General features: G+C 40.9%; 1 protein-coding gene across 4 annotated transcripts in view; it reads right to left on the reverse strand.

Moving 5' to 3' along the window:
- ube3d (ubiquitin protein ligase E3D) overlaps positions 1–27,828 on the reverse strand; it is a 358,068-nt gene that overhangs the window by 279,685 nt on the left and 50,555 nt on the right. The window lies entirely within an intron of this gene.

The raw sequence follows: 27,828 nt of genomic DNA on the forward strand, positions 1-27,828 counted from the left end.
TTTGGGGGACATTGTTATGTACTCCTAGAACAACCAGCATGAATTCTTGTTATTTCGTTAACATTCCTCTGACATCATCAACATCATTGCACGAACATCCCTGCCAACCTCTATCTCCATGCTGTCCCTACCTCACCTAAAAGCTACTTCCTGACCCAGCCCAAACTCCTACCCTGCCACCTGCAGACCCCATGATCCCCTTTGGCCCAGCCCTCAATTTCTTGCACCTTCCCTCACTTTCACCACCATCAATTCCAAGCACTTTCTCATTTTGCTCAACTCCCATCAATCAACAGCTCCCAAACACCCCCCCCCCACTCACATTCCAACCATCCATCAGTGCAGAGCCTCCAAAAATCCCCATCAATTCCCAACCCTTCCCTGATCAATTAGAACTGCAATCCCTACCCCTGTCTTCATCTGAGAAATCCAATTCCTAGAAGAGGGAGTAACACAAGGAGTACCATCGACCACTGGATCAGCAGGGAAGTGCAATCTTCACTGTGGCAGAGGGACAGTTAATATGCTCAGAACAAGAACAACGGGATCAGATACAGAACTGGGACATACAATTCTTTGCACCATGCAGTAAGATACAATGGCCGACACAAACACATTCCTAGAACTTGTACCGTAACCACTGATTCTTGTGACCAAGTTGCACCTTGAATAAACTGAACAACACACACACACACAATCACTGAATAACTTTCTATGTTTCAGTGAGATTACCTGTCATTCTTCTAACATAGAAACATAGAAAATAGGTGCAGGAGTAGGCCATTTGGCCCTTCGAGCCTGCACTGCCATTCAGTATGATCATGGCTGATCATCCAACTCAGAACCCTGTACCTGCTTTCTCTCCATACCCCCTGATCCCTTTAGCCACAAGGGCCATATCTAACTTCCTCTTAAATATAGCCAATGAACCGGCCTCAACTGTTTCCTGTGGCAGAGAATTCCACAGATTCACCACTCTTTGTGTGAAGAAGTTTTTCCTCATCTCGGTCCTAAAAGGCTTCCCCTTTATCTTTAAACTGTGACCCCTCATTCTGGACTTCCCCAATATTGGAAACAATCTTCCTGCATCTAGCCTGTCCAATCCCTTTAGAATTTTATACGTTTCAATAAGATCCCCCCCCCTCAATCTTCTAAATTCCAGTGGATACAAGCCTAGTCGATCCAGTCTTTCTTCATATGAAAGTCCTGCCATCCCAGGAATCAATCGGGTGAACCTTCTCTATACTCCCTCTATGGCAAGAATGTCTTTCCTCAGATTAGGAGACCAAAACAGCACACAATATTCTAGGTGCGGTCTCACCAAGGCCTTGTACAACTGCAGTAGAACCTCCCTGCTCCTGTACTCAAATCCTTTTGCTATGAATGCCAACATACCATTTGCCTTTTTCACCGCCTGCTGTACCTGCATGCCCACCTTCAATCACTGGTGTACAATGACACCCAGGTCTCGTTTCATCTCCCCTTTTCCTAATCGGCCACCATTCAGATAATAACCTCTGCCACTTCTCAAAACCACGTGTCATTGATTCCTGGGTTGAGGGAAATTTTCCAATCTGGAGACCTTTCTAGCATTCCCTCTAGGCTCGGAGACCAGATGCATACATAATATTCCAGATGCTGCCTCATCTGGGTCCTCTGTAATTGGAGAGAGACACCTTTGATGCTGCACTCAAATTATTGTGCAATAAAGGCAAACATACACATTCCAGTTTATTGACATTCAATCATTCACATGTATACAGCCAAACAAAACCGCTCCTCTGGGGCCAAGGTGCAAAACACAGTACATATCGTCGGACACAGCACATACAGCTACGATCAGCACAGTTATAAAATAATGTTAACACAAACCCCTGAGTGGAGTGGCCTGAAGACTGACATCATTAAGGGTGCATGTTTAAGCAATATGGACATTGCTATGGACACTCTATAAAACAAGCAGTAATATGAATATGTGAAACAGCAGCAATAAAAGATGAAAAACGACAAGTGCAGAGTGACTGTGTGTCTATGAGTAGTTGGGAGTGGTTGGGAGGGGGAGCAGAATTCACTTCCTAACTGATTGTTGTAACTACATTACCTTTTACTGGTTCATATACAAAGGCACCCTGATCCTTCTGTCTCAACTATTGTCAATCTCTCTCCATTTACAAAATGCCCCAATTACCATTTATTTCTCAGCAGTAGATAATTATTTAAAAAAATAATCAGGCTCAATATGCTTGGAAGTAATAGAAATCAAACTACCGGAATTCTCAAACTGCAACACAGCTTACAATCCATGTATTTTCAAAATACATCACGTATTCGCGGATGCACAAAATAATACTCAAGACAGATTTAGCTTCAAGGAACACAATACAGTAAGAAAAAGTCTGAGAGATTTAAAGCCTGAAAGTGGCAAATGTTTTGTTTGAGATAACATTTGCAAATAACTCAATGTTGTGAAAAAAAAATCAACAAAACTGCAAATGCTGGATTAAAAAAAAAGGAAATGCTGGGGAAAAGAATTCAACAGTTTAGGCAGCAGGTGTGGATAGAGAAACAGTCAATCTTTCAGATCAAAGACCCTTCAGCAGTCCTCTATCTGAAATGTTAATTGCTCTTCTTTCCACAGTTGCTGCCTGACCAGCTGGATTTTTTTCCAACATTTTCTTTTTCTATAATTGCAATACACATTTTCTAATGCAGCTGTCAACAAAGAACTATGATAAGTTTGGTAGCCGCTTTGAAGCAATCATCTTCAGAGGCTTTGACAACCTAGCAAAAAGTGTGGAATCTTTCTTTGTTTTATTTATTCATGGCCAGAACACGGGTCTTCCAAGCAGTCTTTACCGTCCATCCCAAACTGCTCTTACACTGAAGACAAACACAAAGGGGGCTGCAGATACTGGAATATAGAATTTTTAAAAAGCATGAGGAATTCAGCAGGTCAGCAGCATTTGCACTGAGACTGAACGGCTTAAACTGAGTGGTTTTCAGGGCCAATTCAGAGGAGTTAAATTCTGACCAACTGCTCTGGATCCCGAGTCACCCACATGCAGATTTGGAAGAGAATTAGGGGAGTCTTTGCGAGTCTCTTTTCTTTACAATTATCCATCAGGATCATTGTCACATTTGTTGATGAGACCATAATATTTTAAGATATAGGAACAGAATAAGGTCATTCAGCCCATCAAGTCTGTTCTGTCATTTAACCATGGCTGACTTTCTTTTCCAAATACATCCCTACTCCTTTGTCTTCCCCATGTAATCATTAACCCCCTTACAATCAAGAATCTATCAATCTCTGCCTCATATACACCCAGTGACAAGGACTCCACAGCCCTCTGTGGCAACAAATTCCAAAATTCACCACTTTCTGTCTGAAGAAATTCTTCCCCATTTCTATTTTTTTTAAATGAGGCTGTGCCTTCAAATCCTAGACTTTCCTGCTATTGGAAATATTCTTTTTACATCCACTCTATCCAAGCTCTCAGTACCTGATCTTCTTTCTTATTCCGAAATTTACATAATTCAATTTAGATGTCCTAGCTCCCTTGCTCAGATCTGAACTGATGCCACAGATTTGTCAGTGCAGATTTTAGATTAACCATGATGTTATCTTACAAATGAAGTGAACATGATGAAAATAAGGGTATTAAGAGTTATAAGTGCTGTCTCAGAACAGGAGTGTCAGTATTAAAACAAAGGGCAAGCATATCGAGCCAACAAAAACATCAGAAAATACTTATTCCCTGTTGATGTATCACAACAACATTAAAACCTTCAGAAATTGCAGGTCACATTTTTTATTCATATTGTGTATGTGACTAGGAAAGGCATTTTATTAACTCCCCAAAATGCCATTATTTCACAGAACCCAACAAAGATGTGGTTTGATCAATACATAGATTATAATGATTTAGATGAACTAAAGTAGATTGGAAAAAAGTTGTTTCGATAGACTGAGAATGAAACTTCAGAAAAGAACGGATAAGATTACTGGCAAATAATAATGCAGAGGAACAAATAGGAATTGTTTAAAGAGGTGATCAAGAGTACAGGAAAAGATATTTGACTAAAAAAGAAAGAACAAACTAAACACGTGAGAACGTAAGAAATGCTAACAGAAGTGAGCTCTGAGGCTCCTCAAACCCGTTCCATTATTTAACAAGACCAGAGCATATCTCCCTCCAGCACCATCTTTCTGCCATACTGCATATCATCTATAACTTTAATAGATGATTAAAGTTATATGGGAACAATTAAGGATAAAGACAGAGACAAAAAATTACGTACATGGACAGCAGAGAGAAAATACAAAGAGTCAGAGAAACTATGGGATTAGACACACAAAATGTGTGATAAGGGAGCATAGTGGTTAGTGCTATTACAGTACCAGGATCCGGGTTCAATTCCACCATTGTCTGTAAAGAGCTTGTACGTTCTTCCCTGTGACCGCGTAGGTTTACTCTGGGTGCTCCAAAGTCGTACAGGTTAGTAGGGTAATTGGTCACATGGGTGTAACTGGGCAGCATGGGGTTGTTGGGTTGGAAGGGTCAGTTACCATGCTGTATCCCTAAAAAGAAATGCTGGGAGGATGGAGATGACCATAAGACATAGGAGCAGAATTAGGCCATCCAGCCTGTTCCGCTTTCCATCACAGCTGATCCCAGAACCCAGTCAACCCCATACCGCTGTCTTCTCGCCATAGCCTTTGATGTCCTGACCGATCAGGAAACTATTAACTTCCACCTTAGATGAAAGGGAATGGTGAGAGAACACTGGAAGTCAGCTGGCTTCCCGCTGCCCTCTCTTTAGTAAACAGTCTAGTCTTCTATCAGATTCCACCTTCTCCAGCCCTTTGCCTCTTCCACCTACCTCCTCGTTTCTCACATCATTTCCTTTCCTCCTCACCTGGACTCAACTATTACTTGCCATTTTGTGCTCCTTCCCTTCCCCCTACTTTTTTTATTCTGGCCTCTTACTTTTCAATCCTGAAAAAGGATTTTGGCCTGAAACGTCACCTTCTATAGATGCTGCCTGACCTGCTGAGTTGCTCCAGCATTTTGTGTGCATTGTTTAAGATTTTTAGCATTTGCAGAATCTTGTGGCTCTAAATCATGAGATTGAATTACCATGGTACATCCAACAAGCAACAAAATAATTTACACAGATGAGAAAAAGGTTGAGATGGGATGAGTGTTTTCAAAAGATAATTTTAAAGGACAATTGCACAAGAAAGAGGAAATAGACAAAAATATTAAATCAGCATTCATCAGAAAGAATGTAAGGGTAAACAGCAAGTATGACAAATACATTCAGACCCCACTTAATGCTGAGGATACATTCCTCGGAGGATCAGCGCTATGTGAGGTCACTATAACATTACGGAAGTGGACACATGTGCCTGATTTGCTGGGACTCTGCTGGGAAGAACAGGCCCCCAGTCCTCGGGGTTGCGTTGCCGATAACCGTTGGCGGGGCCGTCTTAATACGCTCGGCAGAGGATGGTGCTCAGAGAAGCTGTGCCGGAGGGGATGGTCATCGGTTCAGAGGTTCAACGGGCTCTGAGGCCACTGCGGTCAGGTAGCTTTCGGTGTGTGCTGTGTCTGCGAGGCTGGGTTCGACGGAGCTTTCATTGTGTGCTGCATCTGAGGCTGAGTCGGGCAGCGCAGTGGAAGTCCATAGCGGAGGTATTCCCTTCTGCCGCCGGCGTGGGATGGCGAGTCTATCAGGACCCTGGGGACTTGTGGAACTGTGTGGTGATTTCTTTTGAACTTATAGTCTTTTAACATTTTTGGACTATTTTTACTGTGCCCATGGTCTGTTTTTATCAATTACACTATTGTTTGCACTGTTGTAACTATGTGGTTTTGTGCAGGTCTTGTAGCTTTAGTTTTTGGTCTTGTTTGTCTGGTGGGATTGGAGCTCCTTTCCGGGGAACGCACTAAGACAGTAGCGCAATATTAATATGCAGCAGCCTCTCCGGACTCTGGATTGGGGATTGCCAAACGTTATGTGGATTTTCTGGTGTAGTCTGTTTTGTCATATGCTTTTGTGATATCATTCTGGAGGAGCGTTGTCTCATTTTTTAACTGCACTGCATTTGTGGTTTCTAAATGACAAATAAACTGAATCTGAATATGTAAATAGGCCTGACCTGTACATGGGTGGAGTAGCAACACATCGCAGCAGCAGAGGGGAGCGGGTGGTGGTTACATCTTCGAGAGGGACCAGACTGTGGTTACTCCTCTAACCTTGGCTTCTTCTTCAAATAGGTGTCGAGATTTGACTGCCTTTTCTTAAGTTTCCTCTCATGAAGCAGTTCTCAGCAGCAGGAAATCATGTCAACAACACCTCTCTTTGCCTTATTGCTTCGCTCCCAGTCAGGCTCATTCTGATCGTCGATGTAGCCAATTTCAAAGAGGCACCAACATCAACCTGACTATCACTAGCTCCCAAATGCTGTATCACTTGCAGTGTCACATCCATTCTAATAGCTTCCCTCGCCATCTTAAATGTATTACCCTCACTGGAAGTTGCAGGCCATTTTTCAAACATTATGCGTGGGAAAAAAATGGAATAAATTGGCAAAGGAGCAAGAACGTTTGCATACGCTTAGAAGGCAGAGAGTGAACTATTAGATGATTGGTTGTGAGTGGTGCAGAGCACGTGTAAAGTGCTCTCATTGGCTGATTAAATGTTTACTGTAATGGCGGCCACCTTTGAGAAGTTTTGATTGTTGTTTAGAATGAATAACCACGTTGTAACAAATCAGTGCAGGGTAGCATTATGCAAGGTCTGAGTGTAATGAGATGTGAATTTAAAGTAGAAAAAAAAGAGAATATATTAAATAAACTGATCAATTTCAAGGAGGATGAAAACTCTGGTCCTGTCAAATTGTATCCATATAACTTAAAGGGCTCCAGGGAGGAGAAAGCCAACGGATTTCTACACATACTTAATTTGTTAAATAACATTCAGTGCCAAAGGTCCGGTGAATACTCAATACAAGACCTGCTTTTAAGAAAGTGAGTATGTGTGACCAGATAATTATAATCCAGTCAGTTTAACATCATTGGTATGGAAGTAATGGTAAAGGAGAAATAGGAGAACATCTATAAAGCAAATGCAATAATGAAAAGTCAACACAAATTTCACAAGGGAAATTCTTGCTTGACCAACCTTATTGAATTTTTGAAGACACAGCAGAGAAAGTGCATAATGGTAATGCAGTCAAAGCAATTTATCTAGATTCTCCAAAGGCCTTTAATAAGGTACCTCATAATTGGCTCATGAATAAGATCAGGAAATGCAGTCAAGAGGCAAGTATCTGAATGGATCTATAGCCAGTTTCAGAAGTAAAAACTAAGAGAATGAAAAATAGATTTCACATCGATCTGTATTGATCACAATTAATGGTGATCACATTCCTTCCAACTTTTAAGATGATGCCAAATTAGATGATATGATGGTGGTTATGGGATGCAATAGTTACTTTGGAGGACTGCAAAGATCAAAAAAGGACACAATTAAGCTTGCAGAATTGATAAACAATACCACATTATATTCAATACAGGCAAGTAACAGCAAATACTCTTGTCAAGAAGAATATGGAAGTTATTTGCCATGTTAAATATGTGAGCCTAAGGATTGGAGAATAAATGCGCAAGTTTCTAACAGTTGTGCTAGAGGATAGTAACACCACAGCAACAGGCACACTAAGCATAAGAATTCATCTCTGAAATAGCAGAATTGAAAAATAAGGAAATCTGGCCTGACCTTGGTTCGACTATACTTAAGGAGTAATGCCCACATTTTTGATCACCACATTGTAAAATGGCTGTAGAGCCACTGGGGTGAATGCAGTGACCACTTACAAACACATCATAAATTGGAGGGTATGCTAATGAGAAAAGCAAGAACAAGCTCTCTCTTTTCTCCCAAAAGGCAGCCAAGGAGTAAACTAATAGTCGACCTTAAAATGATACAAGTGTTGATAACATGAATTCTTAAATAATGTTTTTAGATATAGGGAACAGCATTGATTTCCATTTTCAACGTACGACAGCAATCAGTACACCCCAATTAGGTAATTAAGTTTCATCTCAATTTCCTCAGAGCAGTACATGAACAGAAAACATACCGCTACAGTTTGAAATACTTCCATCATTCAACCTGTTCCTATGCCACACCCCATACAACACTATTTGTGTAATTCCACACATGATTCGGGTTAGCTCAAGATCATAAATGTATTTGCAACCAAAACATTTTTTCCCTGGTAGAATGAAGGTGTAATGCAATAGCAGGCTTCATTATTTTGGTCTTGATTTGAGCTGACAAAGCAAGTCAAATGCTTCCTTGATTACAATATATACTTACACTCTACGAATTACTCAAAACTATTCTAAATCATCATTTCCAATATCAATTAAGTAAACTGCTCAACTTCCTTGCAATTAGTTTTGCAAGCTGTAAATCTGGCCCTTTCAAGCAATAAAGAAATTTCCAAACTGAAAAGTAGTAAGAAAAGCACTTAGTTTGGCTCTGAAATATACCCTTGAGAGATGGACCAGAGAACACAGGTGTCTCTCTAGATCATAAAGACATACTTCAGGGAGAAATCAGCTCAGAATCAGGTTTAATATCTCTGGCATATGTCATGAAAATTGCAAAACACAATAATAAGTTACAATAATATATATAATTAAGTAAATAGTGCAAAAAGGGAGCAAATAGTGAGGTCCTGCTCATGAGTTCATTATCCATTCAGAAATCTGATGGCAGAAGGGGAAAAGCTATTCCTGATAAGCTGAATGTGTGTCTACAGGCACCTGTACCTCCTTGATGGAAGCAAAAAGAAGGCATGACCTGGTTGATGGGGGTCCTTTAAGATGGATGCTACCTTTCTGAGGCATGGACTTTTGAAGGTGTCGTCAGTGCAGGGGAGGCTGGTGCCCATGATGGAGCTGGCTGAGATTTCAACCCTCTGCAGTTTTCTTCCAATCCTGTGCAGTGGTCTTTCCCAACCAGACGATTCTGCAACCGTACATCAGTAGAAATTTGAGAGTGCCTGGTAATATACCAATTCTCCTCAAATTCCTAATGAAATACAGCTGCTGTTGTGCCTTCTTTGTAACTGCATCAATATGTTGTACCCAGAGATGCTGATACCCAGGACCTTGAAACTGTATACCCTTTCCATTGTGGACCCCTCAATGACAGTGTGTGTTCCCTCAACTTCCTGAAGATCACAATCAATTGTTTGGTCTTACTGAAGTTGAGTACTGTACCAGGTTGTTGTTGTGACACCACACAAGAGCCGATCTATCTCACTCCAGTAAGCCTTCTCGTCATGATCTGAAATTTTGCCAACAATAGTTGGTTGGGTCATTGGCAAATTTATAGTTGCTGTTTGAGTTGTGCCTAACTACACAGTCGTGGGTGTAGAGAGAGTACAGCAGTGGGCTAAGTATGCATCCTCAAAGTGCACCAGAGTTGATTGTAGTCAAGGAGGAGATGTTATTTCCAATCCGCAATGACTGTAATCTCCTGATGAAGAAGTCAAGGATCCCGTTGAGGGAGGTACAAAGGGACAGTTTATCTCGAAAACAAAAGCAGCTAGTTCTAACCAGGAATAAAAGAACTAATTGCATATCTCTTGAAGCAAACTACATTAACAAAACAATGAAGTTCTTTTCAGAACGTATTCTGGGGCAGAGGTGACCCAACTTGAAGGAACCAATATCCCAGGGGACAGGGGACAGGGGGTACGGTTTTGTTAGAGCTAGTTGTGATGGTTTAATCTTGCATGTTGGGAGTGGGACCCAAAACGGAAGTGAGGCAGATGAGAAAGTTTAGGAAAATATAGAAGTTAAAGCAAGTTCATTAGGCAAGACAGGGAGCAACAGCGAGTCTATTAGGCTGAACAATATTTGTTTTAAGGCAAGAAACCTGTCAATTAAGCAGCTTAACTGTGAATTATCATAGCTATTACAGAAACACAGCAATATTGATGCTACAGATGAGATAGAAGTGGAAGTGAAAGGAAGGGGAGCTGTGTTTTTGATTAAGGAGAATATCAAGACAGTACTTAAAAAGGATATTTCTGAGGGAGAAGTCCAGTGAGGTTATAAGGGTAGAATTTAGAAATAAGGGGATGATCATTTTGATCGGATTGTGCTATAACCTTACAATAGTTAGGCATATTAGAGGAGCAAATATGTAGAAAGATACAAAGAGCTGTGGGAATAATAGGCGTAAGGGCAATTTTACCATTTCTAATATTGACTAGGACTGCAGTGGCAAGGAACTAGATGAGACAGAATTTGTTAAGAGTGTCCAAGAAAATTCTCTCAAGCAGTACATCTGTCTAGACAGGGGTCAACGCTCAACCTGGTTTGAGAAATGAGCTGAGCAGGTGACTGAGGTGTTATTGAGGTTGCATTTCAGGACCAGGGACTACACTTCTACTTGCTTTCAAATGGTTGATAGGACTGGTCTACATTTCAAAGTCATAAATTGGAGCAAGGCTAATTTTGAGAGCAATACACAGAAACTTGCAAAGGCTGATTGGCAGAGGCTGTTGCAGCTGAATGAACATCTGGCAGATGCTTATAAAAGTGAGATAGGGAGAGTTGGAGGCCAATATGTTCCTAATAAATGCAAAAGACAAAGCTGGCAGAATGGGGGAACTCTGGCTGATAAGAGTTACTGAGACTCTGGTCAGGAAAAAGAGGATATTCTTGACAATTGAGAGAAAAGGAGAATCATACTAATTCTATGTATATTGAGAGCAATTGGTTAAAAAAGGGAAAGAATAGGTTCCCTTAAGAATTAGTGTGGAGCCAGAAGAGACGGGCATGGTCTTAAGTTTATACTTTTCATCTGTACTTATTGTAGAGAACGTCCAGGAAGTCAAGAAATTCAGGGAAGAGAACACAAATCTACTGAAATATATTGATGTTATGAAAAAGGTGATGTTGACAGTCTTGAAGTGTATATTGGTGGATAAATTATCCTAACCCTAGATGACATGTGAGAGCAAGGGAGGAAATTACTGGAGCCCCAGCAGAGATTTCTGTACCTTCCTTGGCCACAGATGAGGTATTGAATATAAAAGGTGGTTAATGTTGTGCATTTAAGAAATCCTGTAATGAAAAGTCAGGAAACTGCAGTCCAGTCAGCCTAACAACATTGATGGGAAAATTACTGGATCCATCAGCATTTGCAAAGTCAAGGACTGACTGGTGATATCCAGCATGGCTTTGTGCACGGGGAAATCATGTCTCATTAATAGCCTGGAGTGTTTTTTTTTTAAGTGGTGATCAAGAGGATTGATAAAAGCAGAGCAGCAGACACCGTCTACATAGACTTTAGCAAGGCCTTTAACAAGCTTCCACAAGGTGAGATCACAGGAGATCCAGGATGAGCTAGTCAACAAGATACAAGATTTGCTTAGTCAGAGAGTGGCAGTGGAGGGTTGTCCATCACACTGAGGCTTTGTTTATGCCACCAGACTGTACATATATACCACCAAACAAAACACTTACACCTACAAAACATACATCACACACAGCACGTAAAACAAAATATTACAAGTTAATAAAATTTCATGGAGTGTGCAGTACAGGTGAACAGCAAACAGCTTGCGGTCCTAGTGACGGAACCTCGGTGGTGGCTGGGTATTCACTGGCCTCAAGTTTGAGGGAAGAATAAATTATCCAGTCTGGCAGCCCTAGTCCTGACAACATCTATGGAAAAATAGATGCTGCCTGGCCTGCTGAGTTCCTCTAGCATTTTGTGTGTGTTGCTTGGATTTCCAGCATCTGCAAATTCTCTCGTTTGTAATCCGAGTCCTAGTCCTGATGTTTCTGTTCCTCCTTCCTGATGGTATGGGTCAAAGACTTTGTGTGATGGTGGTAAGGATCCTCAAAAATGCTTTGGGCTCGTAGTCTACAACATTCCCAGTAAATGTCACAAATAGGGGGTGGCAGGGAGACCCCAGTGATCCTCTCACCAGTTTAACTATTCTCTGTAGGTTCTTGAGGTCCGATATAGCCGGACAGTACACTCCTGATAGTGCTCCTGTAGAAAGTTGTTAGAATGGGGGTGGAGAGCTTCAATCTCCTCAGAAAGTGTGGATGGTGCTGTGCCTTCTTGATTAATGAGGTGGTGTTATGGGTCCAGGTTAGATCGTCTGCACTACACACCAAAGCACTTTGTGCTCTTCACTCTCTACACGGTAGAGCCATTGATGTGCAATGGAAAGTGTGTTCTTGAAGTCCACAGAAGTCTCTTTTGTCTTATCTATGATGAGACTCAGTTTGCTGTACTTGTATTGTCTGACAAACTTCTCTACCTCCTCTCTAGATGCCAGCTTATCTTTATTGATGAGACCAACCACTAATATTATCAATGAACTCGATGACGCTGTCTAAGCTGGATTGGACAGTGCACCACCTCTCTTCACCCCTCTGCTTTCTCCAAATTGGTGAAATTGGTTCACCTGACACGTAGCACTGGATGTACAGTAATTTTCTCCATTTAACAACAAAAACTAAAGCCACAGATTTTGGTGTGCACTATAAACTGTATTTCCTATCAACTGGTTACTGAAAATGAACCAGATTTGTGATTTGTGCTTCCTCGGGGTTAAACAAGCTTGAGATGAATTCAGGACCATTCATTCATGCTAACACCAAGTTCACTAAATCCACTTCCCAAATACTGTCCAATACTTCAGTGCATTTGCTGTCAAATTGCTCATCAGTTCCATCATTCCCCCAACACACCCCTTGCTAAATGCCTTAGTTCTATCCTCCACCACTCCTGATGTCATAGCTGCAAGTCTGATGATATTTCAAATATAGAAGCAATTTGTTCCATCTTTAGATTTTTCTATAATTGCATTCAACTGGAAAATGATGTCTCAGAGAGGTGGGGGTCATATTCTGCTTCATGCGAGCATAATAAATCTAACAGTTCTAATTAACACTTTTTCTCACCCTCATCTTAATGTGATGGCTCATCTACTCCCTGCACTGTGCGTATCAAGCCACTGCAACGAATGAACAATTTAGTACAAAAATGGCTCATTTCAGACAGAAATGGCCCTCCAGACTTGGCTATCAGTAAGCTTCCGAACATTAGAACATTCAAGATGTGTTGTTATAGAGATGAAAGAATCTGTATATAAATCCTATAAATGACTCAAAAAAAATTTCTAAGGTTATTAACCTCACTAGGAATTAATTAGTCCAAGGATAAAGAAACACATTTTAATAAAATCCTGCTGTTATCAATATGTTCATTCTGTTATTAACTCATTCTGATTTCCTACAGTGTGATCTTTCACATAACAGGATTAAAAGGTAGAAGAGCTCAGTATTTTGTGATAATCAGCGGCTGTTATAAAAATAAATCAGCTACAAAGAGCTGATGCCACACAACAGCCGGTAAAGCTATCTTTTATACTTGCTTAGCAAACAAATGATGAACACATCACTTCCGATGCAAGCTTGTAGTAAGCACCTAACTAAGTTCATACAGAAGGCACTACTAAATCAGGGAGAGAGAGCATCAAACCCCAGTCACCTTTGAAAAAACTTATTCACCTCTCAAATCCAAAACCTATCATAGGGTTATAAACAATCACTTTTAAACCATAAATAGTCAGAGCAAAGATTTCACTCGGACAGGTGGAATAGAAATGCACAGAAATACTAATTCTGGAAATCTAAAATAAAAACAGAAAATGTTGTAAATATCCAGCAGGTCAGGCAGCATTTGTGGAGAGAAATATTTCAGATCAACCACCTTTCATCCCAATCAGAAATACAGCCATAACTTCTATAAATTTAAATAGTTGTTTGTAGCTATTGCCAATCAGTTGTATGTAATTGTTTAAGTTAACATATTTATTTCCAATCAGCAGTCATACAAATGTTTAATACAAAACGTAACAGTATAAACTCTCAAGTTTTGAATACAAAACTAAGCAAATTCCAAATAATTTTACATCAAACATAGAACATTACAACACAGTACAGGCCTTCTTCCCACAATGTTGTGCCGACCTTTTAACCTACTTAAAGGTCAATCTAACCCTTCCTTCCTACATAGCCCTACATTCTTCTATCATCTTTGTGCAAAAAAAAGTCTGAAACCGTCATGACTAGATTGAACTCACTGTCACCCTATGTTACATCAATAACAAAAGCAACTAGATTTATTTTCACCTAGTTGTATGGTATTTTGCTGTATTGACAGCAAATGATTCTTTGAACAAAGGCTAGTCGACCCTTAGGAACTATGCCTGCTTTTGAAGGAACTGCAAAGAGAAAATGCTGGACATACTTAACAGGACAGGGTGCATCTGCAGAAAAACAGTTTTAAAAAAATTTAGAACATGCAATTTGATCTGCCAAGTGTTTACAGTGTTTTCTTGTATCCCTCTCAACGTGGCTCATAATAAACTAGGCTCGTTAGCTAACTCTGGCTAACAGCCACGTGACTCAGCATTGCATAGATAATGGTGAGATGGCCAATTTCAATAAGCAACACACAGAGGGTCAATGAGATTCGGGTTTAACCTAACAGGAAAGTTGTAATGTTCCATGGAGGGAACAAAACTTATGGTGGATGCTGTATAAATACTGCCTCATGCAAAGTTATTGATCGCCAGGAAATAATAGATCTTACAAAGGCATAAAATTACAGTGGAAGTATGTTTATAGATATTTCAACTTTAAAAAACGGTTAATAGCAAAAGGCCCATTACAGTTAAACCAGTCTAAATTGCATATAAATGCTGGAGCTCATTGCTGGGTAGTCCGGTGCTTCGCTTTAATTACTCATGGCATTGAACGCACGTTGAAACAGGACACATTGAAAGACACCAGCCACAGTTCAAACTCCCTCAAAGACCATTATGAGTGAACTGGCTAACTCAGAAGTATTGGCATTTCCTCTTTGGAACCATTCATCTGCACAAAGCAGTCCTTACAACAGGGTCTTTTCTTTATCAGCTTCACTCATGGGTATTTGGTAATACCTACTTCTTAGATCCAATACATAAAACCATTTGCTTCCACTTAAGCAGGCCAGAGCATCTTTGATCTTTGGTCTGGGACTGTACATCTGTTTAGTGTTCAATAATCAACACACATTCAAACTTTTCCATTCTTCTTCCTTCTCAATTCAGTGATAATTCCAGCTTCCTACAGCTTCAGCAGGTGCTGCTGAACACCTTCAACACCCGCTAGTGCTAAATGGCAAGACCTCTCTCAGAAAGGGTCTCCTCTGCCACTCTAAAGGTGTAGCAAGTACTCTTGCAACAACCAACATCAAACTCGTCAGTAGAACGGCCATCTTCACACTCCAACATCTTCTCATTCCTCAGTCAACAAAGTTGGATGACTCCGATGACAGTTTCCCAGATCCAGGAGACAGTTTCTCTTCTGGATTCCTCAATGGAAAACTGGAAACTACTATCATAGGAAAAAGGTGTGCAATCAGCATTCCACGTCTGAGGGCAACATCTATTACCGAAGTATTCCTGGCATTCACTGTCATCCTGTTTGCACGGACAGCTGAAGGCTTCTGCAGTTCAGGTCTCACCAGTGCTCCGGCAGGTAAGCGTGCCTCTTCTTCCTGATCCTCCGGAGCATCCACCAAGAGGGACCAGGCCTTGGGCATTCTGGCAAATCTGGGAGTTCCCATCACTTTAGCTGTTGCTCCAGGACGTAACAAAAACAGATTTAGACTGGGTGTACCACACAGTCCTCGCTTATGCTTATCATCCTACTCAGGAGGAATTTGCACCTTCTCAAAAGCAGCTCTGAACACTGGGTGAATGGACAAGGTTTTCAAAAAAATTCTTTCTATTTCTCTCCCTGCATGCTCCCACAAGCCTTCTCACAATGGAAGTATTTGTTCCCTCAAGAATGGAAGCTTCACCTTTTTCAACCAGATCTTGGCAGACTAATACTAATGTATCAACAGGCCCAGCTACTCCAACATCTGCTTCCGAAAGCTCCAGTTTCAATGACAAGTAACCATCGTATGAGTAATCACCAGCACCAGGCCTCCAGATCTCAAAGGGCACTGAGAAGTGTCAATGGCAAATGCATCAAACACTGGTTGTTAAAGGATCTGTCGAGTAAAGTACCTTGAGAACCTGTGTCAAGTATGGTTCTAGCATAAATACCTTCAATCTGTATGGATACTTCAGAGATTGGTCTCACTAAACGGTCACGAATCGTGCTTTGCACTTTCCTGATACACTGATTGGATTGTACTCTCTCTCCAAAGCACCAGGCTGGTCTCTGACTGGGTCCCTCCAAAGTTTCCCCTCTTTCTTTTCTGTTCAAGCAAGAAAGTTGGAATGTTCCATTGAGGGAATGACCGGTTACTTTCCAAAGGATTTCCTGTCTTCACACTCCCCCTTGAAATGTCCATCCTCTCCACGGTTGTAACTGGAAATACCAGAGGCTTCCCTCATCAAAAGACCCGTCAGCATTCCGCTGCTTAGCGAGTCCCACGCGTGGGTCCACTTTCCTAGTGATGGTGTCACACTTTGCCGAGACACCTCGGCTTGCAGGTTTTCCTCTTCATTTTGCAAAACCCCCACTTGTGTGGCACCAAGGATCACATTAGCAGCAGGAGCTACAATGGAGGACATTACCCGCCTCTTCCATCATATTTTCCTTCTCTCTTACTTCTCCAAGTAACTCAGCAAAAGATGGATGGTGGGGGGTGCACATCTTGTGAATCATTCAAATGTGGAGAGAAATCATGTCACCCTTCACAACTTACCCCATCCTTAACCAACTGATCTCAACCAGCAGAATGGCCCCTTTACAGCACAAACAATGCAGCAGTTTATCTAACCTGAAAAGGTAAGCAAAAAGCTTCTCTCCTTCCTCCTGGAATGTGTGTCTAAACTTTATCATAAGATCAACTGGGCTGCCCATTGCACCAAAAGCAATTTACAGTGCTTGCATATAGTTTATCTGACATGATTTAGGGACGTTCTGCCATTAAGAAACTCACTACGTCAGTGGCCGGACCTTTTAAACTCTCTGCTTTTTCATATTATCTGAGCACTGCCAGTAACCGAGATGTTTGCTCAGCCCAAGCCTCATATTCTTATTCCCCATCAGGTGGGGGCTTGACTTCAGAGAACATACTCTGCCTACGATAACTTTGACTCTCTGCAGGTACCCTTTGGCACTTAGTGACCAGTGACATAATAGCTAAAGCAAGCTTAGAGTTTAAATCAACAGCTGAAGGATCGATTAGACTTTTCATATCAGACAAAGACTTCCCCTCACTCCGCAGAAAAGAGAACAACTTGCCTTTAAAATCTTCACCCTCAGCATATCCAGTGTCCTCAGTTATATTCTTATCAACTTTAAAGAAATGAACTGGCTCTGGCCACACCTCTCTAGGTACCCCTATCCTATTGGGCAGCATGACTTCAGTCACGTCACAGGTAGTCTGGACTAACACAACATCCTCATCAACCGATTCATCTAAACACTGATCAATCAGTGTAACTTTTTCCAATGCTTTCCCAGAACTCAACATTCTATATGGGAGTTCACCTGGAACTCTGAACAGAAACCTCGTTCAAAACACAAGCATTTCAAATGGATAATCTCTTTGTATCGTACCAGACCCCAATCTCCCCACCATCCATAATAAAGTACCTTAATTATGATGCACCTTACTTTCCACAAAACACTAGTTTAAACACTGACTTAAACACAAATAAACTGCTTAACCAATCCTCATACAGCATTTCATCCCAAATGAAACCCCTAAAAATGTAACCTTCTCAGCAAGATTGGTAATAAACTAGGCTTGTTAGCCATCTCTGACTGACAGCCACATGACTCAGCATTGCATGGGTAATGGGAGGCAGCCACCTTCAATAAGCAACACACGCCTATGGTCGCTATGATTCTGGTTCAACCTGACAGGAAAGTTGTAATGTTCTGTTGAAGGAACAAAAATTATGGTGAACGCTGTATAAATACTGCCTCATGCAAAGTTATTGTTCACCAGGAAGTAACACACTAGCATTAAAGTATGCTTACAGATTTTTCAACTTTAACAACTTTAAAAAAAAGACCCATTACAATTAAACCAGTCTAAATTGCACATAAACGCTGGAGCTCATTGCTGGGTAGTCTGGTGCTTAGCTTTAATTACTCATGGTGCTGAACCCATGTTCTGCGTGAAAGACACCAGCCACAGTTCAAACTCCCTCAAAGACCATGACAAACAGACTGCCTATCTCAGAAGTATTGGCATTTTCCTCCTTGGAACCATTCACCTGCAGCAAGCACTTTCTGCATCAGGGTCGCTCCTCTGGGTGGGGTCTGGCAACCATCTTCCCTTGTGCTTTTTTCCATACCTCCCTCTTCTTCCAAAGCTTGTCAAAGACCCAAAACCAACCCACTGATTCCTAGAAATCTGACCGCTAAGCTCTCTCAAATGGTCCGTAGCATCCAGCTGGACAGAATTGATTGGCTGACACAACATTCCTAAGCTGAGCAAGCAACTCCTTACCAGATAAGAAAATACTGGACTGTGAAGCTTAATTAACAAAATACACTGAATTTTATTTTAAAAAGCTGCAGAAAATAAAATATCTAACAGCCTAACAGTAGTGATACAATATGCTTTTAACTAGGGTATTATATTGTGTTTTATTTCATATTTCCAACATCTGCAACTCTCTTGATTTTCCTTAACTTTAAAAGAACCATCAATTCAGTAACACTCCCAAGCCATTTTGCCATAGCTGTGCACATTTTTTTTCCCCTTATTAAGTAGGTAGACACTTTCCCCTCTGGAAGTTGATAATGAATCTGCTTCCACCACACCTTCAGACAGTGTATTCCAAACTACAAACAATTACCTCAAAAAAAAAATCCATACATTTCCCCACGGTTCTTTTGTCAATTGTTTTAAATTGTGTTCTCTTGTTATCATTCCCCTTGTCAATGCTAACAGTTTTATTTTAACTTAATGTTTGGCGTGAATGGAAAAATTGAAGTGTTTGCAGCTAACTGAGTAATCACAACACCAGACGCTGTTGCAATGTCAATATCTCGACTGCTCTTCTGCTCCAACTGCTTTTCAAGAGTAGCTCTGATAATGTAATCTTGTCCATGTATCCAACAGTTTATCATTACATTTTTCTGTAAAATATACTGAAAGGAATCCAACATTAGCAGTAAACAAAGCTAATCCTATCCATAAATGCAAGCAAGAAAATGCAAGACTGACTTCGACCTTATACATAAAAGTTTGCTGCTGGATCCAATTATTCTCCTCTTCCTGCGGCCTGGAAGTCTGGTAATTAATGGGTAATCCATGCACCTCCATTAAAAGAGGAGAATATAAAGCACAGGCTTCAAAAAATAGTACTAGCACCCACCGAGCCTGCTCTGCTAATCAATACCATCAAGATTAATCAAACTCAATACCCCTTTCTGATGCAATGCTTTCTGAGAAGTCACTTGCATCTTTTTCTAAAAAGACCGATACAAAGTGAGCAGGTTGGGGGGGATTCAGGATTCATATCTGACACTTTTAACACCTCTCCCAATCCAAATCTACTTATTTCATGGGTTAGAGCTTCCTCAAACATGACTCTGCCAGGTTTTTTTTTGTCAGTGACGATTGCTTTCCATTCTGAAATTCCACTGAATGCTCCTCGACTTCTCAAAGGAATGTCTGAATCTAAATCTTTAATGAACAGCATGTTTCCTCTAGTTTGACAACAGAGCAAATATTTTATTATGACTTAATAGGTATGATATAATGGAAGTTGGTATGCCATCTAAGTCAAATAATTTTGGCTTTGTTACAGTATGGGCCCCCAAATCCTAAGAACTTTCTACAGGGGTACAATTGAGAGCATCCTGATTGGCTGCATCACTACCTCCCTTAATCGCAGGATTCTGCAGACAGTGATGCTGACAGCCCAGCACATCTGTAGTTGTGAACTGCCCATGATTCAGGACATTTACAAGGACAGGTGTGTAAAAAGGGCCCGTAGGTTGATTGGGCACCCAAATCATCCCAATCACAATCTATTCCAGCCGCTACCAACAGGAAAATAGGATCACTGAGGACCTGAGTCATCCCAACCACAATCTATTCCAGCCGCTACCATCCGGGAAGCAGTACTGCAGCATAAAAGCCTGGACCAACAGGCTCTGGGACAGCTTCTTCCACCGGGCCATCAGACTGATCAACTCATGCTGATTTGAGTGTATTCTATGTTACACTGACTGTTCTATTTATTATAAATTACTATGACTGCACATTACACATTTAGATGGAGATGTAACTAAGATTTTTACCCTCACGTATGTGAAGGGTGTAAGAAATAAAGTCAATTCAATTTATTCACTAGTTCTGATAAAGGACCTCAGACAGGGAATGTAAGCAGTTTCTCCTTGCACAGATGCTGTCTGACATCCTGAGTGTTTCTAGAACTTTCTGTTACTATTTTAGATTTCCAGCATCCATAGGTCTTTGATTTTCACTTGCTATTTTTATCCAAGGTACGCAATCACTCTTTGCATCAAGAGATGCAGTCTGGAAGAATTCAACGTGGAACATTTCCAGAGGTTCCGAGCACATGAAGAAAATCCAAAATATGACAAGCACAGTACACTCAATTCCCAGAAATATGAAATAACCCAGAACTAAGTAATGCACTATAACTTAATGACACCTGAAATTTTAAATACTGGGTTTTAATTATATAAAGGCTTAGAGCATTTTCTTTAAAAATAATACAAGTTCCATATAATAGAAGGTAAATTAGAGCTGGGGCTTTACAACCACTTTAATAACACAGCAAAAACCAGTGAAGGAAGCAGTACTCAAATACAAAGCATTCTACAGACTATGACTTAAATATGGTTTCTAAATGTTTCCCTATATAATGAAGACACTGGAGAATCTTCAGTCATTCTGCCTGGAAAACCATCCTCATTAGTGTACAGAGAACTTTCAAGATAGTTTAGATTCTGATAAAAGGCTCCTGACCTGAAACACTAACTCACAAAATGTGCCCTGCCCTGTAATTTTTTCAAGCAACACACACAAAATGCTGGTGGGATGCAGCAGGCCAGGCAGCATCTACAGGGAGGAGCACTGTTGATGTTTCGGGCCGAGACCCTTCATCAGGACTAACTGAAAGGAAAGATAGATTTGAAAGTAGGAGGGGGAGGGGGGAAATGTGAAATGATAGGAGAAGACCCGAGGGGTTGGGGTGAAGCTGAGAGCCAGACAGGTGATTGGCAAAAGGAATACAGAGCTGGAGAAGGGAAAGGATCATGGGATGGGAGGCCTAGGGAGAAAGAAAGAGGGAAGGGAGCACCAGAGGGAGATGGAGAACAGGCAGAGTGATGGGCAGAGAGAGAGAGAAAAAAAACAAACAATATGTCAGGGATGGGGTAAGAAGGGGAGGAGGGGCATTAACGGAAGTTAGAGAAATCAATGTTCATGCCATCAGGTTGGAGGCTACACAGCCGGTATATAAGGTGTTGTTCCTCCAACCTGAGTGTGGCTTCATCTTGACAATAGAGGAGGCCATGGATAGACATATCAGAATGGGAGCGGGACATGGAATTAAAATGTGTGGCCACTGGGAGATCCTGCTTTTTCTGGCAGAGAGAACATAGGTGTTCAGCGAAACGGTCTCCCAGTCTGCGTTAGGTCTCACCAATATATAAAAGGCCACACCGGGAGCACCAGACGCAGTATACCTCACCAGCGGACTCACAGGTGAAGTGTCGCCTCACCTGGAAGGACTGTCTGGGGCCCTGAATGGTGGTGAGGGAGGAAGTGTAAGGGCAGGTGTAGCACTTGTTCCACTTAAAATGATAAGTGCCAGGAGGGAGATTGGTGGGAAGGGATGGGGGGGGACGAAGGGACAAGGGAGCTGTGTAAGGAGCGATCCCTGCAGAAAGCAGAAGGGGGGGGGGGGGGGAGGGAAAGATGTGCTTGGTAGTGGGATCCTGTTGGAGGTGGCATTATTTACAGAGAATTATATGTTGAACCCGGAGGCTGGTGCGGTAGTAGGTGAGGGATTTTTTCTATTCATTTGTAATCTGTAATTTTTTTCTATTCATTTGTTTTGCTTAAACATGAAATATGTTTATCTAAATTGAAACTTCATATTGCAAATTTCAGGTGCACTAACATTGGTCCAAATTAGTTAAAAGCATCAGGAATTTCTCATACAAAAAATAACCAAATCATAGGAATAAACAGCTGCCAAATTGTGGAGGAGCAAAATCAGTGACTTTAGCTTGATGTCTTTTAACTATCTGATAACAATCAGCAAAAGAAAATGTCTGACATATAGCTCCTGTTCAAAAACCTAACTTCTGGAAACATCACTTTTTCCCCAACACTTACATTTAAAATTTTGTAAACAATTCATAAACATACAATTTCACTGTTACTTGTGATAAACAGAGTTAAATATCATAGCACATTAAGTTAGGACAGGATTAATACAAGCACATGCTGTGGTCTCCTTAGAAAGAAAGTTGTTACGTCCGTAGCCCCCTCCTTTGTGAGAATCGCCAGATCGCTGTTGGGTTGAGTCAAACGGGGGGCCCAAGACATGAGGGGGAGACCTGCAGGATGTCACGTTTCTCCCCCCTCCCCCATAGCGATGTAAAGCTACGGGACATGGCCATTGTCTCTAGAAGACAGATTTGTGGATTGAGATGCTCTGCTACGTGAATGCCCTCGGGCAAAGTGGGCTGGTTGAGGGACAGATTGCATCACCCCCAACTTGACTGACATCTATGACCCTGCGAGTCAGAATAAAAGAGGGGCAACCCCTCAGACGCACCAGAAGAAACGCTAGTGATCCCGTAATAGCGGGAAGCCATTTGAAGGAAGCCACGTGTGTTCGGTTCCCTTGCCTGGGGGCTAGTGGCTGGTACCACGGAAAACGACTTGGAACTAACAATGGGAAACCAACTCCCCCAACTCAACGGATTGGCCTCATAAAAGACCCGGGCAAGTTTAAAACCATCTCTCTTAAACCCAAAGAGCTGCAGCTTGAAAGGACAGTGACTTTGATCTTTCCATCAGACAATACAATATCCCCTAGACAAACGATAGAGCTATTGCTTAATTGATTATTATTATACCCGCATTTTTAGATTGAGTATTGACGACGTATATTATCTGAATGTCTGTATTAATCTTATTTTTGTGCCCCTTTATAAATAAAGACTTTTAAAAATAGTACCATCAGACTTCAACGGACCTCTCTATCTTTGCTGGTAAGTGATCCAGTTACGGGAATTTCGTAACAAAGTATACCCAATTAAAAGCAGTTCTAGTAAATTCAACAGAGATGTGACTCCAATGATTAATTTAGCATTCTCCTTTAATTAGGATATCCATGACATTCTTGTTAAATCTTTGCAGAAATTGTATAAATTTCATATAAAAGGATGAATTTCATTCCACAAGTTATACCTGACAATTCACAATATAGCCTTGCTTCAACACAAAGTCTCATCTGTCGTCTTACTTATAGATCTTAGCTTTCTGCAATACAAGCACGTTTCACCAGGTCAAGTACCAAGTTATACAAAACTCCATCAGGGAAAAGAATAAAATTTAAGTTTTCATGACCCAAGGCACAGCATCAATTTCTTTGTGCTGAGATGAAAACAAAGTGAATTTCTCTAAAGTTAAATAAAAAGGGTAAAGTCTTTTCTTTCTCAAAGTGGTCACTGTTTGAAATAATAACTTGCTTTGAAGGATTAGCTTGGTCAAAACTCGGTAGTTTTACAATTTTACTACTAATGATCGGGGGCCCAATTGTACCTCTAAACTGGTCTTGAGCAATTATTTCTGTCTGAAAGTCCAATACAATTAACTAGCTTGCTTCTGGGAAAATTCAGTACAAAATAGTTGAAAGAAAAATGCTCTCAAAATAAATGCCTGAACAGTCATCTTCACTGCCAACATGTAAAGCACTGGATAAGAGAGAAATCAGACATGGTATGCCCGTTTTGAAGCTCTGCCAATTTTTCTTTCACTGGGCAAAGCAACTTAACCTAGAAAGGTTATGTAACAACTGAAGCAGCATTAGTTGCTGCTTCAAATTTACCAGCATTTATACTTGCTTTGCCCTTCAGTAAAGGTATCAAACTCTGATTAGAAATAGATAAGAGTGACACTAATCATACAAGCAGGACTCAGGTTTTTTTAATTTTCTGTTATAAAGCATTTTTTTTTAAATCAACCACTGAAAAGGCCATGAGCTAAGTGAAGGATGATGGCAGACAAATGGAAGCTATTGGCTTCACTGCAAATTACAGACAAACCCAGCAAGACAGTTGTTCAGTTAATGTAAATTCACCCTTAAAAAATTCACAAATCACTGCCCAAAATTTTGAGATATAGAATAAAATTCATCTGTGTGGAATTTATGTAGAAAACAAAAAAAAACACAAAATATTTTCTTTCAGCTCGCATTTCTTGAGGCATGTGTAGATGACCATTTGCATTATGGACCATTTCCTAAGAATGTAATCCTACACCACCAAACCACACCTTCCCCACCTGCACCCTGTAATGCATTAAGTCATAACAGGAGCATCCACATTTGCTACCACATTGATCACTACACTACTTACAAGGAAATCCTGAGGCCAACAATTAACAGAAAAAATTCATAGCCAATTTTGTAACACCCCAGTGGTGCAAAGGGCAGCCCTACTCGTCACAATTACTAAATGTCTACGTAATTAAACACACAAAGGAGATTCAAGCATAATGTCTATAATTCACTGCACCAAAGATTCAGAAATGTTTACACTAACAAAGCCATGCTAAATTGACAATATGGAATGGGACACATTTTGTGCATCTGGACTTCCACTTCAAAGTTGCACCCAATCTTCAGACAATTCCAAGAACCAGACTGCCAGGTCTCAGTCCTCACTAAGAATTTACATTCACCAATGATCTGTGGAAGGACAGATCCTAGAAAATTAGATGTTCTTTTAATTGTTACATATTTCTAGTTAGGGTGCTGAAAATCATTATTTTCCCAAATGAAATATCCTTTCAATATGTTGAACATCACCATGTGTGTCTAGGATATTCTCCGCACATGTCATCTGGAAACAATTTAGGAACCTTTTTCCATCTTTCCACTTCATGAGTAAACAAAACTCCTTTCCAGTTCTGGTGAAGGTGGTTATTGTTCTGATGACTCCATCACAGACAGGCACAAAGTACTAATGAGGTAGCGAGGGTGAGCAGTTCTAGGCATTATGTGTTTGTGTACTTGCAAAACATGGTCCATCTGAATATTTCCTCTTCAGTAGGGCAGACATGGCAGGGATCCCGAATTCTTGGGAGATAACAACATTCCCAACACTACATCCTAATTATACTCATGGGGAAGTCTAAGTCATCAGTGCTTGGAGAACAGCAGGTCAATTTCTGCCACAGTTTCTTGGCCTTCTCAATGAAATCTATAGATTGTGATTAATACTTCGGTGTTAGGAATGTTGGCCAGGGAGAGAAAACCATTCTGGTTCACTTAACCTATGAGTGGATTTGGCCAATGTTGCTGAGATAGTGCTGGTGATATCAACAAGTACTCCAGGATAGCAAGGATCAGATGTTGCCCTTCAAATATTTATTTCAATGATTTGGAGAAGGTTATGGGGTGCAAGGTTTGTGGATTGTTGGGCATACTTTAATGAGGATGTTTGGACTCTGCATTAGAACATAAATAGGTTGAACAAATAGCTGAAAACTTGGAAAATATGGGTATGTGAGAATCAAAAAGTTATCTATATGCAGGGAAACCATAAATGAGTGGAGTACAATGGGATTTAGGTGCTTCAAAAACAAAGTTAGCAGGCATATTTGCCTATAATACTAGCTTTAAAAATAGACTTATTACACCTGGAGTACTCTGCTAAACTTTGGTTCCCTTTAATTTCTAAGCCCAGAAGACATTCATGAAGCTAGTTCCCGAGATGAGAACTATCCCATTTATTAGATCCACATGTTTATAAATTGAAGGGCAATTTTATTCAAACATATCAGATTCTAAAGAGGCATAACAAGACAGATGCTGAGACATTGAAATTAGATCAGGGGCCAGTTAGAAATAAGGATTTCATCTCACAGAAATTGGTGAATCTCAGAAATTATTAACTTAGGAGGGTTACAGAGGCTGAATCAGTGGACGTATTTAAAATGAAAGTAGACACATTCTTGAAAGATCAGGGAATTTTATTCTATGTGGAACTGTTGCAGAAAGGGAGCTGAAACCTCAGACAGATCAAACAATAAAGGCAGTGCAGACATGAAGCCAAGTGGCACTCTTCTCCACCTTGTAATATGCATGTAAAAACATTGTGGTATATACTGGAATTTCTAGGCCAAAATCCTCCTTTAATATGCAAACTCAGTTACAAGTTATAAACCTACTTAGGAAAAAGCAGAACACAAAGTATCCACCTTCACATAACATGATAAGCTTCCCAATCCCATCACCTTCCCTCCACCCCCATCCTGCCATCCACCTTCCCAATTCCAATCATGTTCACCATCATCATTCATATTCCTCCACATCCTCCATCATATTCATCTGCACTGTCAAGGGATTTCCTCCATCAGAAGATTAAAGAGATGATGTCATCAGCTAATGAGTTGGAACTTATTAAATGCCTTTTACATAACAAAGAAAGCCAGAGAACTTCACAGTAAAATTACCAAGCTACATTTTCCATTAAACCACCCAAGGCCATGAGACACAGGAGCAGAATTAGGCCATTCAGCCCATCGAGTCTGCTCCACCATATCATTATGGCTGATCCCAGATCCCACTCAACCCCACAAACCTGCTTTCTCGCCATATCCTTTGATGGCCTGGCCAATCAGGAAACCATCAATGCTCACCTTAAACGTACCAGAGACCAGTCAGAAGAAAAATTTCCATGGTTTATTGAAATGTGGAATTGAGGTCATAATCACACCAGCCTTGACCTCTTGAAAGGAAGGACAAACTGAATGGACCAAATGGCCCGCTCCTGCTCCTAATACACATGTTGTATCAGAGACACAAGAGCTACTGGGGCAGGAATAAGACAAGAAATCAATCCACACGAGGCCTCGAGTTACATATGCCTGGTGTCAAGAAATGTACAAGAGGCTTAAACCAAACACAGAGCAGAAATGAGTTAATGTTGAGCGATCATTTTAACAAGAAGCAACAAAACAAGAAAGAACAGATACTTAACGGCAAGGTGGCATGGTATCTGAAGGACAAGGGCAACATGTTGAGTATGGCTTGTTGAACGAGTGAACAAGGATTGCAGATGAGAGCTGGGTTTATGCAGGCTGCAGGTGATGGTTTGGAAACGAGTACCAGGTGACTCCTGTTAGCTGAGTGGAGACTGGGAGGTGCCTGCCTGTGCAGGCCTGACACCTGGATGGGAATGGAAGGAGGCAGGTGCAGCCTCAGACAACTGGAGAACAATGGAGAGCTGGAACATGGTCATCTCAAAGTCACCATTACCTTCCCAAAGCAACTAAAGATGGTAATGAAAGTCAGCTCTGTGCCCATGCTTAACTTTTATAACTTGAAATCTTTTATTTTTACCAAGCCCTGTGGTAATTCCCTGAACAGCTTGAAATACAGGTTCGCTCTCCACATCACACTCTTTTCCAACAGTAGGATGAATTCCTGAGTCAGTCCACATAAGTCCAGATAGCCTAATAATT

This window comes from Hypanus sabinus, chromosome 10, assembly GCF_030144855.1.
Source record: "Hypanus sabinus isolate sHypSab1 chromosome 10, sHypSab1.hap1, whole genome shotgun sequence".
NCBI lineage: Eukaryota > Metazoa > Chordata > Chondrichthyes > Myliobatiformes > Dasyatidae > Hypanus > Hypanus sabinus.